Source organism: Meles meles, chromosome 7 (assembly GCF_922984935.1).
Source record: "Meles meles chromosome 7, mMelMel3.1 paternal haplotype, whole genome shotgun sequence".
NCBI classification, from domain to species: Eukaryota; Metazoa; Chordata; class Mammalia; order Carnivora; family Mustelidae; genus Meles; species Meles meles.
Window position 1 is genome coordinate 78,173,730 of NC_060072.1, and position 14,786 is coordinate 78,188,515.

A 14,786-nucleotide genomic window follows, 5' to 3' on the forward strand; every position below is an offset into this window, starting at 1 on the left:
AGAGAGAGAGAGAGGAAAAAAAAAAAAAAAAACATGCACAGGTGGAGAGCAGAGGGAGAGGGACAAGCAGACTCTGCACTGAGTGCAGAGCCCGAAGCAGGGCTCAACCCCACAAAGTAGACATCATGACCTGAGCTGAAATCAAGAGCTGGACACTTAACCGATTGAGCCACCCATGTGTTCCCTACATGACTTCTTTTATCTTTAATTACTTCTGCCCTACCTCCAAATGTAATCATATTCTCAGGTAGTAGAGGTTAAGTCTTCACAATGTATGAATTTTGGAGGGATACAATTTAGCCCATAACATTCCATTTTTCCACCCAGTCTCCGTAGAACACTAAAAACTAGAATTGCTAAAAGAGGAACAAGCTCCATACGCAGGCTGAAACGCATTTTTCCTCAAGGTTCAAAAGCCCCAAGTCCTTATCAAGAAAGGAAACAATGCGGGAGGGTATGGACATTTATGAGAAACTATGTTAACATGCATATAAACATCAACATGACTGAAGAAACAGAAGTGTCTTGGACCACGAACTCAAAGACAAACACCAGTATGTTCAGCTATTTTCAGAAAGTTTCCACAACTCTATCTGCTAACTTTGGCACTTACTTAAGCTGGGCTTCAACTAAAAGAACCACAATGCTAAAGTGGCCACAAACACTGGAGAGGGGAACAGATAAGAAGCTATTATGTGATGATTCTGCAGCTTTTCTTTCAAAGGGAACTAAAAAAAAAATCATTAAGAGCAGTTGCTGAGTAATTCTGACATTGATCTGGAATAAAAAGTCAGGTGAACAGACACATTTTCATGGCCTCAGCCTATGCTATGATCTTGTCTAAAAAATTAACTTCACAGAACACTGCCATTAACACACAAAATATCTTAGATTCCTACAGTTTTTACCATCCCCAAATGTTTTCTCATTTCACTTTCAATGATTCTGTGAGGTAGAGAAGGTAGGAAAAGATGAGGAAAATGATAAAGAGTGAAGTTAAAGGACTTGCCCAAGGTCACAAATTAATAACCAAGGGAATCAAAATAAGAAAGAAAAGTCTTCTGACATCTAAGTCAGCACTCTATTCTTGGGACTTAATGATGTTCAGGGTTATTGAAACTATAATCTTACAAAATTCACTTTATTTTAGCACCACTGGGACATAAAGGTCTATAAATAAAGTTAGATTTGCTGAAATTCTGCATGTAATCACAAAAAGAATTTAGTCTGAAATAAAAATGATTCTGGTTTCTTCAACAAATGTAACTTTTTTTAAGATACCAATCATCTTAAATTTTACTTGACAGAGAGAGATCACAAGTAGGCAGAGAGGCAGGCAGAGAGAGAGGAGGAAGCAGGCTCCCTGCCAAGCAGAGAGCCCGACTGGGGACTCGATCCCAGGACCCTGAGATCATGACCTGAGCCAAAGGCAGTGGCTTAACCCACTGAGCCTCATCTTAAATTTTAGAAGCAAGGTTTTTGTTGAGGCCAAATAACTAGGTAATACAACAGAAGTTCAACACAAGAAAAAAGATCCCCATAATTAATAACATAAGGCAAAATTTAACCTAGTAGCTAGATGACATTGTTAACTAGATAATGTTTAATCTATCACATGTATTTTCCCTAGGCTATAGACATTTCTTCAGCTCACTGAAATTAAGGAGAACTACTGGGTAACTAGACTTTAATTAACCAGGTTAAAGAAACTAGGCTTATTTTTTAAAGATTTATTTATATTAGACAGCAAGTGCCTGCATGAGTGCACGAGCAGGGGGCGGGGCAGAGGGAGAGAGAGATAATCTCAAGCTGAGTATCTGCTCATGGGGGGCTCGATCCCAGGACCCTGAGATCATGACCTGAGCTGAAATTAAGAGTCGGGTGCTTAACTGGCTGAGCTACCCTCGTGTCCCAAGAAATTAGGCTTATTTATCATGAAGGGAAAGTCAACTATCTGAATATCAACTATGATAAAACATGCTTTATCAAGTGCTTACTATATGCCAGGCTAAATATTTGATACACATTGTTCCAATCCTCACAAACTACTCTGTGAAGTGGGTTCTTACTTCATACCCATTTTACAAGTCAAGAAATAAAGTGAGGTTAATATAACAAATAACCCATATTTAAAATGCACCAGAACTACAATTCACACCCGGCTCTGACTCCAAAGCTTGAACTGCCTATCACTGTCCTGTGTTGATCCCAACCATAAAGAATGACAGATTGCTTATCACAACTGAAAACAGGTGAAGAAACAGGTCAAGAGAGTAACAAAAATAAGTACAATTTCCAAATAGCATGTACTATAAAACATAAAACGAGGGTGATTTCCTTTAAAAGTCTTAAAAAAAAAAAAAGAATTAGCTTCATTAATTCATTCTTTTATACAATGAAATTGTTGAGCACGTGCCACAAACTGGGCACTCTCCTGGGTCCTCAAAGACAACAGAGTATCATAACAACACAGTCCCTTGCCTTGAAGGGTTCAAAGCTTTCCGAGAAATGTAAACATACAGGAGAGATTTTAGAAGGCATTAGTAATGAGTATGGCATAGACTACGATTACATAACTACCTTAGGGAGGGGTTTCATAAAGCTGTTTTTCACTCTCCTTGCAAGCCAGTGACATAATAACATTCTGTTAGTTGAGAAAAGGCAAATTGCTGATGGGCCAAAGTTATATGGAATACATAACTTTTTGAGAGCCAGCCTTGATCTAAGGATAAAATTTACACTATCTAAATAAAAAGTGAATGTCTGGATGCCTGGGTGACTCAGTTGGTTAAGCCGCTGCCTTCGGCTCAGGTCACAATCCCAGAGTCCTGGGATAGAGTCCGGCATCAGGATCCTTGCTCAGCAGGGAGCCTGCTTCTCTCTTCGCCTCTGCCTGCCATTCTGCCTGCTTGTGCGCTCGCGCGCACTCTCTCTCTCTCTCTTTGACAAATAAATAAATAAATAAAGTCTTTAATATATATATATTAAATAAAATATTTGACATTAAAAGTGAATGTCAATTTTATGGTGAATGATATCTCAAAAAATTTTAAAGAATGAATTGCATATCCTTCAGAATTTTACTCAAAACATCTTTTTGAAATTGACCTGAATTATAATATGAAAGAAAGAAATAAAATTATACTACTTTACAGAATCTGTTAATGAGCAGACCTACTACATTGCAATGTCTATTCTATAAGGACCAATGCAGCAAACTGGATCTCATCTTTCAATACCAGGAAAAGCCTCACTTCTTGCAATCAACCGATGAATTTTTATTAAATGAGCATCATAAATGTAGTAAGTGATCATGCTGCCCCCTTTTCCCTGGCTATTAGCATTTTTTATAAAGTGACATTTTAATTCATTTATATCAACCCCATTACACAAATACATACAAGAACTGAAAGAGACTTTTAGAAATATGTAAAGCAAATACAAATAATCCCCCCAAAATAGTAAGTGATGAAACATGAGTTAGAGACCCTCGTGCTTCAAGTCTCATGCCTAGGTGACTCAGCAGGTTAGTGATACACATAGAAGAAACAATGAAACTGGTAAGAGCTTATAAAAGAATTACATATACTTGCAGATAAGATCATAACAGAATGTTAGTGATCATCCAATAATGCCCATGAAAGGACATTACTGTCCTTTTACACAAAATACCTATTTGATCATTCATAGATGTTACACAGCATGTTCTTCCAAAGCAAGCCCCTCTACAAGGGGCCAACTAGTGACCTCCAACACCCAGACACAGAGCAACTGGATAACATCTGGTATACCCAAGGTTCGTGGGGGTAGAGTGATATTTCCTTTTGATCTCTGACTGCCTACATATATGCTTAAGTCCTTCTGTCTCCCCATCCTCATTCTGAAATTGTCATCTTTCGTGAGATGGACCAGACACTGATGTACAGCAGACTGCTTCAGTCATCAAACATGACTTCCCCACCAACAAGGAAAATTATAACCAAAGAGTTAGTCATGGCAGATATTTTAGGCCTAAGGGTATGGCTATCAACACAGTGACAGAAGACAGGAGGACCTCTTGGACAAGGAAACTGTCTACAATACAGCCATTGAGGACATGCTCCTTGATGTTGCTAATCTCATTTGAAGAGGCTGTTGGGCCCAGCCAGGGTTCAATTCTGGGACTGGGAACCCAGGAAGGTGAGAAAGTTCAGGACAGACACCTATCATACTTTTATTTTTTTTAATGAATGAATGAATATACATTCTGGGGCAAAACAAAATGTTATATGGAGCACTGATCTAACCCAAAGGAATGTTTCAGTGTCTGCAGTTCACTAAAATGGTTTTATTAAGATACAATTCTATTATTACATTTTCCTGAACAAGTACTGTTATTGAGAACAAGAGCACAACATGTGTATTTGTTAGTGATGCACAATAATTTTGCATTTTTCTGTCTACTGAGGCACTACCTGCAGATTCCTATCTTTATATAGGATTTAAATTCTGTATATACTGCAATACATAAAAAGAAATACAATATTTCCATGGTTTATGTATTACACTGCCAGAATGTTATATTTTTTAATTGATATTTTAAAATAAAAACCAAAGGAAAAGAAGAAAAATCAAAATTTTCATAGAAAATTGAAACTACCTAGTTGTAAAATCATCTTGTTCACATCTACTCACTCACCTATCTTCAGTTCATGCTCTTTCATCAAACAAGTTATTTTCAGGGGAAAAATTATTTAAAGCAATCTAAACACTGAAATGTTTTCAACATGAAATAATGTATAGGGATAATATTTATTTGCCTTCATTTTATTAACTAACACTCAGAAATATCCATTTCACACTAAATAAACCCCAAGATAGTAGGATGAGTCTCCCCTATTAAATTGCTTTTGAGTCTTTGAATACTTGAAATCTCTGTCAAATATAAATAAAGAATTGACACTTTTATGAGGTAGTCAATCTTACAAATCATAATGATTCTTACTGTAGAGTGACATCTCTGAAAAGTAAACATGTTCTTACAATTTCAAGAGTAAAATGTCTGGAGGCTACTAAGCAAAGAAAGTTAGAAATTTTTTATTATTTGTAGCAACAATTATTTTAGTTTCTTTTTGTTATTATCTCTACATTTACTAAAAAAAAATGAAAGCAGTTAACATGTTTCTGACTTGGAAATTAAATTAAATATTTGTTTATTCTGTCACTTTATAGAGGAGAACATTTTATCCGGAAATTGGGCAAAGAAAATACTACATTTAAAACCCAGTAAATTTGCTTTTAAAATGAGGGACTCTCTAACACTAGTTCAAAGAACTCTAAATTCTGACAGCTATTAATACATTATCAACCTAACTAGAAATTCTAGTAAGATTTTATTAAAATGTTATTTATTAATAGTAACCCATTAGAAACATAAAATGAAGCATTATCAATGGATTACAATTCTCAGAAGGTACTGTTTAGACTCTTCTGGTGACAAAAACATAATTAATCATACCTAAAAATCACCTCAGAAGACTGAGCTTTACAACGAACAATTTCAGGTTATAAATACAGACCAATACACATTATATGAAAAAGTGTTTTTTATTTTTATATTTTTATATTATTTTATTTTTAAAATAAATGTATACCTTCTTTACCCATTTCTTCACCCACTTCACCTCTGGCAACCACCAATCTGTTCTCTATCTATGAGGTTTTTTGTTTGTTTTGTTTTGAATGAGAGAGATCATAATGCTATTAGTTTTTCTCTGTCTGACCTGTTTCACATAGCATAATGCCCTGAAGGTTCATACATGTTTTTATAAATGGCAACGGTTCATTCTTTTGTATGGGTGAAAATATTCCTGTGTGTGTGTGTATGTGTGTGTGTGTGTAAAAACAATTTCTTTATCCCTTCATTCACTGATGGACACTTAGGTTGTTTCAATGACTTGGCTACTATAAATAATACTGCAATGAACATGGAGGCGTATACATGTTTTTGAGGTGTGTTTTGGTCATCTTTGGATAAATATCCAAAAATGTAATTGCTGGATTATATGGTAGGTCTACTTTTAAGTTTTTGAGGAAACTCTATACTGGTTTCCATAGTGGACACATCAATTTATATTCTGACCAGTAGTGCATGAGGATTCATTCTTCTCCACATCTCCACTAACACTTGTTACTTCATGTCATTTTAGTAGTCATTGTAACAGTCATAAGGTCGGTATCTCATTGTGGTTTTCATTTGCACTTCCATGATGAGTAGTATGTCGAGCATCTTTTCAAGTACCCATTGTCCAGTCTCTGAAAAAATGTCTATTCAGATTCTCTCCCCCATTTTAAAATCAGATTGGTTTTACACTACTGAATTTTTTGAGGTCTTTACATATGTTGGATATTAGTCTCTGTGAATCACCACGTTTACACACTTCATAGCACTCACCATAGCACATACCCTCCCCAATGTCCATAACCCCACCACCCTCTCCCTCGCCCCCTCCCTCCCCCAGCAACCCTCAGTTTGTTTTGTGAGATTAAGAGTCTCTCATGGTTTGTTTTCCTCCCTTCCTACCCCCCAACCCCCCCCCCCCACGTTGCATCTCCACTTTCTCATATCGGGGAGATCATATGATAGTTGTCTTTCTCCAATTGACTTATTTCGCTAAGCATAATACCCTCTAGTTCCATCCACATTATAGCAAATGGCAAGATTTCATTTCTTTTGATGGCTGCATAGCATTCCATTGTATATATATATACCACATCTTCTTTATCCATTCATCTGTTGATGGACATCTAGGTTCTCTCCATAGTTTGGCTATTGCGGACATTGCTGCTATAAACATTTGGGTGCACATCCCCCTTCGGATCACTACATTTGTACCTTTAGGGTAAATACCCAGTAGTGCAATTGCTGGGTCATAATGTAGCTGTATTTTCAACTTTTTGAGGAACCTCCATGCTGTTTTCCAGAGTGGTTGCTCCAGCTTGCATTCCCACCAACAGTGTGGGAGGGTTTCCCTTTCTCCGCATCCTCGCCAGCATCTGTCGTTTCCTGACTTGTTAATTTTAGCCATTCTGACTGGTGTAAGCTGGTACCTCATTGTGGTTTTGATTTGTATTTCCCTGATGCCAAGTGATATGGATGTGCAGAAGCTTTTAAGTATTATATAGTCCCACGTAAATTTTCTTTTTGTTGCTTTTGCTCTTGATGTCAGATTAAAAAAAAAAAAAAAATCACTGCCAAGACCTGTGTCAAGGAGCTTATACCTTATGTTGTCTTCTAAGAGATTTATGGTTTCAGGTCTTACATATAAGTCTTTAATCTGTTTTAATTTTTAATTTAATTTAATCTGTATGCTGTACAATAGTGGTCGAGTTTCATTCTTTTGCATGTGGCTGTCCAATTTTTCTAACATAATTTACCGAAGACACTGTCCTTTCCACATTGTATATTCTTGGCTCCTTTGTTGTAAATTAATTGACCATATATTTGTGAGTTTCTGGGCTCCCTATTCTATCCCTTCTTTCTATGTGTCTGTTTTTATGCCAATAACACAGAGTATACAGTACTGTAACTTTGTCATATAGTCTGAAATCAGGGAGATGATGCCTCCAGTTTTTTTCAGTCTGTGTGTGTCCTTACATCCAAAGTGAGTCTGCTGTGGGCAGCATATATACATTGGCTTATGACTATAAATCCCACAGGACTTAAACCAAAAGAGAAAGAATTCTTAGTCAGTTACCTTTCCCAGGGCACAGCAGGAGGCAAAAGACACAGGAGCTTGGTCTTTCTGTAAATAAGGCCTATTAGGTAAATGTTATGGCTGTGGCTTAAGGGGCAGCCGTCTAATTAAACATGCAGCACCTAAGTGCTGACTCTAATCCTTTCCTGGAGGGCAGGAGCTATCTTTGTAATCTAGGTCTGCTGTGCTCCGGAGTACCAGTGTCTCCTGGGAGGGTGGGGGGAGAGTTGTACACAGGGCTGGTGTCCTGGTTTTTATGTCTGGTGCCATAGATTTTGCAGCCACTGCCCAGGGGAGACCCCTTGACTACCAGGCTCTAGTGGCCAGGGAGGCTTGCATTTCTGGGTGCTGTGAGATTATAGCAATTAGAAAATGCCTGTTGGCAGGCTGCTTCCCCAGGGCACTGCAAAGACAGCAGATCAAGGCACACCCCCTGCCTTTCTGTAAAGGAGGCCTCAGTTTGTTCTGGAGCTTTGGCCTGAGGGATAGGCTTCAGGTTTGGCATACACCTGGTATAGGCTACAGAGATACTCCTAAGAAACGCAGGCTAGGGATGCCATTTTGATGCTCTCCCACTGTCTTCCTCCAGCTCTCCAGTATCTTCCATAAAAGAGCTTATACACATATCTAGAACCTCAATTTCTGCAACTGTCAGCCAGGGAGCACTGCCAGATCACCTGGCTAACAGGGTTTATGTTTGAAGTCCCACAGAACTATATGTATCTGCCTACTTTAAAATCTGCTACCTGAGGATCTGGCTTCTAGTCAGTGAATCTAGGTGCTAAAAATTTCCCCTTCGGCACAGTGACAGGTCTTAGTGTATCTTCAACTACTGGGAGCTATTAAAATAAAACAGGTTGCTTGAACAAGCACAAAGCTTTGAGATCAGACAAAAATTGGGGGCAGGGCTAAAAGACAAGGTTCATCCCCTACGCAAGACTGCTTCTTCGAGACTGAGCAGAGGTGGTTGTTTTACCTACTGTATTGAAACCAAGAGAGAGTCAAGCAAACTAAAAAAGCAGAGGAGTATGTTCTAAATGAAAGACCAAGATAAAACTTCAGAAAAAACCTAAATGAAACAGATAATTTGCCTAAAGAGTTCAAAGTAATCATCATAAAGGGACTCATCAAACTGGGAAACATAGTTCCAAACTGGGAAACTATGCTCAAATGAACATAGTGAAAACTTCAACAAAGAGATGGAAAAATGTAAGAAAGTACCCAACAGAAGTCACAGAGCTAAAGAATATAGTAACTGAAGTGAAAAACACACTCGAGGGGTTGAGCAGCAGAATAAATAAAGCAGAAGAAAGAATCAATTGAAAGATGAGGCAGTGGAACTCATTCAATCAGGATGGTAAAAAGAAAAATGTGAAGACAGCTTAGGGATTTATAAGACAACATTACATGGACTAACACTTGAATTATAGAGGTTCCAGAAGGAGAGAGAGGAAAAGGTGCAGAAATCTTGTTTGAAAAAAGGGCTGAAAATTTCTCTAATCTGGGGTAGGAAACCAACATCCACTTACAGGAAGCCCAGAACCCAAAGAGACTCATATCAAGACACATTATAATTAAAATATCAAAATTTAAAGAGAAAAGAATATTGAAGCAGTAAGGGAAAAGAACTTATTATGCACAAGGAATTCCCATAAGAATATCAGTAGATTTTTCAGCAGAAACTTTGCAGACCAGAAAGGAGAGGCATGATATATTCAAAGTGATGAAAGAAAAAAATCCCAATCAAAAATACTCCACCCAGCAAAGGTATCATTCAGAACTGAATAAGAGAGACTTCCAGAAAGTAAAAGCTAAAGGAGTTTACCACCACTAAACAGCCTTTACAAGAAATGTGAAAGGGACATCTTTAGGTTGAAAAGGGCACTTCTTGGAAACAAGAAAACATACAAAAAAATAGATCTCACCACAAAAGTAAATACACAGTAAATGTGGTAGATTAATCACTTGGGATACACAAGCAAAATGTGACATCAAAAATATAAAATATGGAAGGCGGGAGAGTAAAAATACTGAGTTTTAGAATAGGATCAATCTTAAGCTGTTATTAACTGATGGACTATTAGTCATACAACCTGTTATATATAAGCCTCATGGTAACCATAAAGCAAAAATCTTTAACAAACACACAACCAATAAAGAGAAAAGAACATCAATATACCACACTAAAGGAAGTCATCAAACCACAAAGGAAGAGAGCAAGAGAAGAAAAAAATATAAGAACTATAAAACTATAAACTATAGAACTATAAAAACAGGTAATAAACAATTAACAAAATGGCAATAAGTATATACCTACCAATAATACCTTAAATATAAATGGACTAAATTCTGCAATCCAAAAAAAAACATAAAGTAGCTGAATGGAGAAGGCTTTCTATAACAGGTTAGAGATATTTCTATCTTGTGTGGCTCATATAATACAGATTCTGAAACTGTTCTTCAAAGATGGCCACCTGATTTGATACAAGCTACAATTTGTTCATTTTGTAACTTCTCATATCAGTATTTGTCTAATTCCTGGTCTCAGGAGGTTATAGTCATGAAGAAAAAAAATTAAAAGTACTTTGAGAAAATGATTATTTTCCCAAAACTGCATGCCTTGATCCTTGAATTGGATCAAGTAGAACTGGGGTAATACACTGTGTTTGAATATTTTTAAACCCACACAATGATTTAACAGAAAAAGACACCATTCCTCTATACCAGATTTGAGCAGAGCAAAAAAATACACCATATGAGATTCTGATTTGCAGGGTATGATTAATTCATAACAAAAACTATGAAAAAATGGGACGCCTGGGTGGCTCAGTTGGTTGAGCAGCTGCCTTCAGCTCAGGTCATGATCCCAGCGTCCTGGGATCGAGTCCCACATTGGGCTCCTTGCTTGGCGGGGAGCCTGCTTCTCCCTCTGCCTCTGCCTGCCACTCTGTCTGCTTGTGCTCACTCTCGCTCCTCTCTCTCTCTGACAAATAAATAAAATCTTAAAAAAAAAAAAAAAAAAAAAAACTATGAAAAAATCATTTAAATCTGTGTTTTGTAAGAAAGAAACACTCACTTAATAGGCTTATCAGCCACAGTCTCATGAGCCTGTTCTATTTTCCACCTTCACCTTCTCCCCCAGTGAAGAATGATGAGATCATAATAGGGGTAGGACAGGAAGACATGTTTCAGAACCATCTAGAAATGGAAACTTCATCAAATAAAATTTGTAAATTAAAGTTACATAACCAAGAATAAAAATGACTTCTAAAAAAAGCAATACCTATTGAGAAGAACTTATAAATCATGCTAATCTCAACTCCTGCTTCAAGCAGAACAGTCTATTAATTGCTCTAGTAACTATAATCTTAGATAAATTTCAACACATATGATTTGTAATGTGGTGCTAGCTTCCTAAGAAAGCAGTGGGTATCTCCAATGATCAATGAGGAAGAGAGATAAAAACAATATTTAACCAAATAAATGGGAGCTGACAGAAAAAAAATTATTTTTAAGTAAGAGTTACCCAGTATGCAAATACCTATAAGGGTTCTTGAATCCTTAGGTATAAGCCTTGCGCATGTTGCACAGTGGGGTAGTAAATTCTGAGACTCTCATTGAGGTACATTATCTAAGGGGCTAACAACATCCCAAATCCCTAATATGGCTTAATCCTTGATATTAAAAAAGCACATACTCTCCAAATAGAAAAACTCTCAGTAAATATTGTTTTTTTTAACTTTAATACATGCATTGAACCTACAATTTATTGAACACTTGCAAATTTTTTTCATTATCTCATGTAATACCACAAACAAAAACACTACAAAATGGTAACAATCTTTCCCATTTTATAGATGAGGAAACTGACATGTAAGAAGTTTAAATAGCTTTTTAGATATCCAAAGACACAAAGCTAATAACTGGTATATGTGGGATTTAAGTTCAGACAGCCTAATTCCAAAGCAATATCCTTGACTATCACTTATTCTGCTCCTTGTACTTATGCAAATGATAATTATAATAATAATAAACATTTTTAGTGATTGTGTTCCTAGCTCTGTTTTATTGCATTTAGATATACTAATTTAATTCTCACAAAAAACCAATGAAGTTTACAGATGAGGAAACTGAGGCAAGAAGCCAGGTACTCTTACTTCTGAGCTTATGCTCATAAACACCTCACCATTCTGCTTCATGAATACGGGTTCATTTAATCCACTGATTAACTCTCTAAGGAGTTTTCATCTCTGTCCTACAAAGTTGATTCCTACAGAGGAAGGAAATAAAAGTGCGTAAGAAGGCAAGAGGGGCAGCAAACCAAGACCCCTTCCTCCACTCCCTCAATAGTGAAGTCAGGGTAATGTGTCAGGGATGTTTCCACAGCAGACCAGAACTCCTGATAGCAGCTTAGTGGCAGGAATGTAAAATAAGATCTCTGAAATAAAAGCAAATACATTGAGGAAGGAAAGAACCTAGGTTGGAGACCTGTATCCACACTAGGATTTGCGGGCTTATGGAGAAAAAGAGATCAACCCAGCAAAACATGTAAATACAGCAGAGTGTGCCTCTGGACCAGCTGTTGTGTTTTAGGGACCCATAGCGGAGTCTAGGTTTATGAACCAAAAAAGAGTTGTAATCTGTAGGCAAAAGGAGGTGCCTCCCATGACCATCTCCAAACCCCTAATTTCTACTCACTGGTCTCTGGAACCTTCACACATATGGCCTTCTTTATCTTATTATCTATCATTTATTATCTTTTCTGTTATATCATATGGCCAAAGAGACTTCCAGATGTGATTAAGGTTTTGGATCTTAAAATAGGGAGATAATCTTACATTAGCTGGGGGGACTCAATCTAATCATCTGAGCCCTTAAAAGCAGAGGAAGGCAAGAAGTGTCTAGAGATGAGGCAGAAGGGAGGGTCAGTCAGACTAGAAGGGTGGGAAGGACTCAGCCTGCTCTTGCTGCCTCTGAAGTAGGGGAACCCAAACCATGGAATGCGGGTGACCTCTAGACCATGCAAGAAGAGGATGAACTATAGCAAGTGAAGGGGGACCTCAAACTAAAACTACATGGAAATGAATTCTGCCAACAACCTGAATGAACCGGGAAGTACATTTCCCCCAGAGGCTCCAGAAAAGAGCCTAGGCTGGCAAACACCTTGATCTTGTTGCCCTTTTGAGACATAAGCAAAGAAATCAGTCAAGACAACCTAAACTCCTGACCTACAGAACTGAGCCATTGTAAATTTGTAGTACGTTGTTACGGCAGCCATAGGAAACTCATAGATACTGGTAGCCGGGTGAAACCACCTTTGCAACCTGGACAGGAACCAGAAAGTCCACCCCACTGGCAAGGAATTTCACCAAAGGAGTGGGCCAATGTGATGCCAGTTTCCACAGCAGTTGAGTGTTGCCTCAAATTTTCTGGAAATTCAATTAACACGGTGAGGTGGAGGTTAGGAATAATTCTCAAAGTGGTGATACACAGGCAAGTAAGTGTTTAAGAGATTCGACCTAAAGAATAAATTCAAACAATGTGCCCTTTTTGCTCTTTAAGCAGCACCATGGCAGTGGGGAAGGAGGAAAAAAAAAAGGACCTTATGAGAAGTGTCAGAAGTGTTTTCTTTTTTTTTTTTTTTTTAAGATTTTATTTATTCATTTGACAGAGAGAGAGATCACAAGTAGGCAGAGAGGCAGGCAGAGAGAGAGGAAGGGAAGCAGGCTCCCTGCGGAGCAGAGAGCCCGACGCGGGGCTCGATCCCAGGACCCTGAGATCATGACCTGAGCCGAAGGCAGCGGCTTAATCCACTGAGCCACCCAGGCGCCCCTCAGAAGTGTTTTCTAAGAAAGAATGGTATGATGTGAAAGCACAAGCTTTGGTAATATAAAAAATTTTGGAAAAATACTAGTCACAAGATCTCAAGGAGCTAAAACTGATGTGATGGCCTTAAGGGTTTCAGAACTAGCCTTGCTAATCTGTAGAAGATCAATTTAGAAAATTACTGACGAAGGTCAAGTCAAAAGCTACCTAACTTTCATGGCATGGATCATGACAAAAGGTGCTCCATGGTCAAATAAATGGCAGATCATGACTAAAGCTCACATCAACGTCAAGTGGGGTTAGTTTTACTTAAAAAACACCACAATCAGATTCAGAAGACCTCTTATGCTCAGCACCAAATCCAGAAGATGGAAATCATGACCTGAGAGATGCAGACAAATGACTTGAGTCCAGATGGCACTGGGAAAGATACAGATAAGGCTTGTCAATTTATCTTCTCCACTATGCTGTCATCGTGAAGGTAAAAGTGCTAAAGAAGCCCTGTTTGAACTGGGAAAACTCAGTTCGCTTCCCAGTGAAAATAATAGTTCTGGAAAAGCTACTAGGGATAGGACAGGTGTTAAAGTTGAATGAGCTAAAGGATATGAGACGCTGGCCAAGAATCTACTTAAAACTCAGACTTTTAATGGGGACAAATAGAAAACCTTACTTACAAAAAACTTTTTTCTTTTAATAATGGGACTGGGTTTCTAAGTATGATTGCAAAGCAAGTCAAATAATTTTTTTTTTAAGTTTTCTTTATTTATTTGAGAGACAGAGATCACAAGTAGGCAGAGAGGCAGGCAAAGAGAGAGAGAGGAGGAAGCAGGCTCCCCGCTAAGCAGAGAGCCTGACATGGGACTTGATCCCAGGACCCTGGGATCATGACCGGAGCCGAAGGCAGAGGCTTTAACCCACTGAGCCATGAAGGCGCCCCGCAAGTCAAATAATTTTAAGTGTGTAATGGGAACTCATTATTAAAACAACTCTACTGTCGAAACGTCTATAAATTCAGTTTCTCATACATAAAACTTACAATGAGGTGAAACTAAACACTGAATCAAATTTCTAACTATTTTCAATTGGGTGGTCAGTAAGTTTGATGTACCCATGCTGGCTTGACCTAAGTCACATCCAAACTCTGAGAAGTCTTCGAATTAATCCAGCTTCCCATATACATACTAGGAAAATGGTGAAAAACCCCAGAACTTTCAGTGGCATTCA

The 14,786-nt window shown here is 37.9% G+C and overlaps 1 protein-coding gene and 1 pseudogene across 1 annotated transcript in view; one reads left to right on the top strand and one right to left on the bottom strand.

The window, feature by feature from the left end:
- Positions 1-14,786, bottom strand: part of SLC2A13 (solute carrier family 2 member 13) — a 392,202-nt gene that overhangs the window by 252,472 nt on the left and 124,944 nt on the right. The window lies entirely within an intron of this gene.
- On the top strand, positions 3,703-14,222 carry LOC123945891 (annotated as a pseudogene).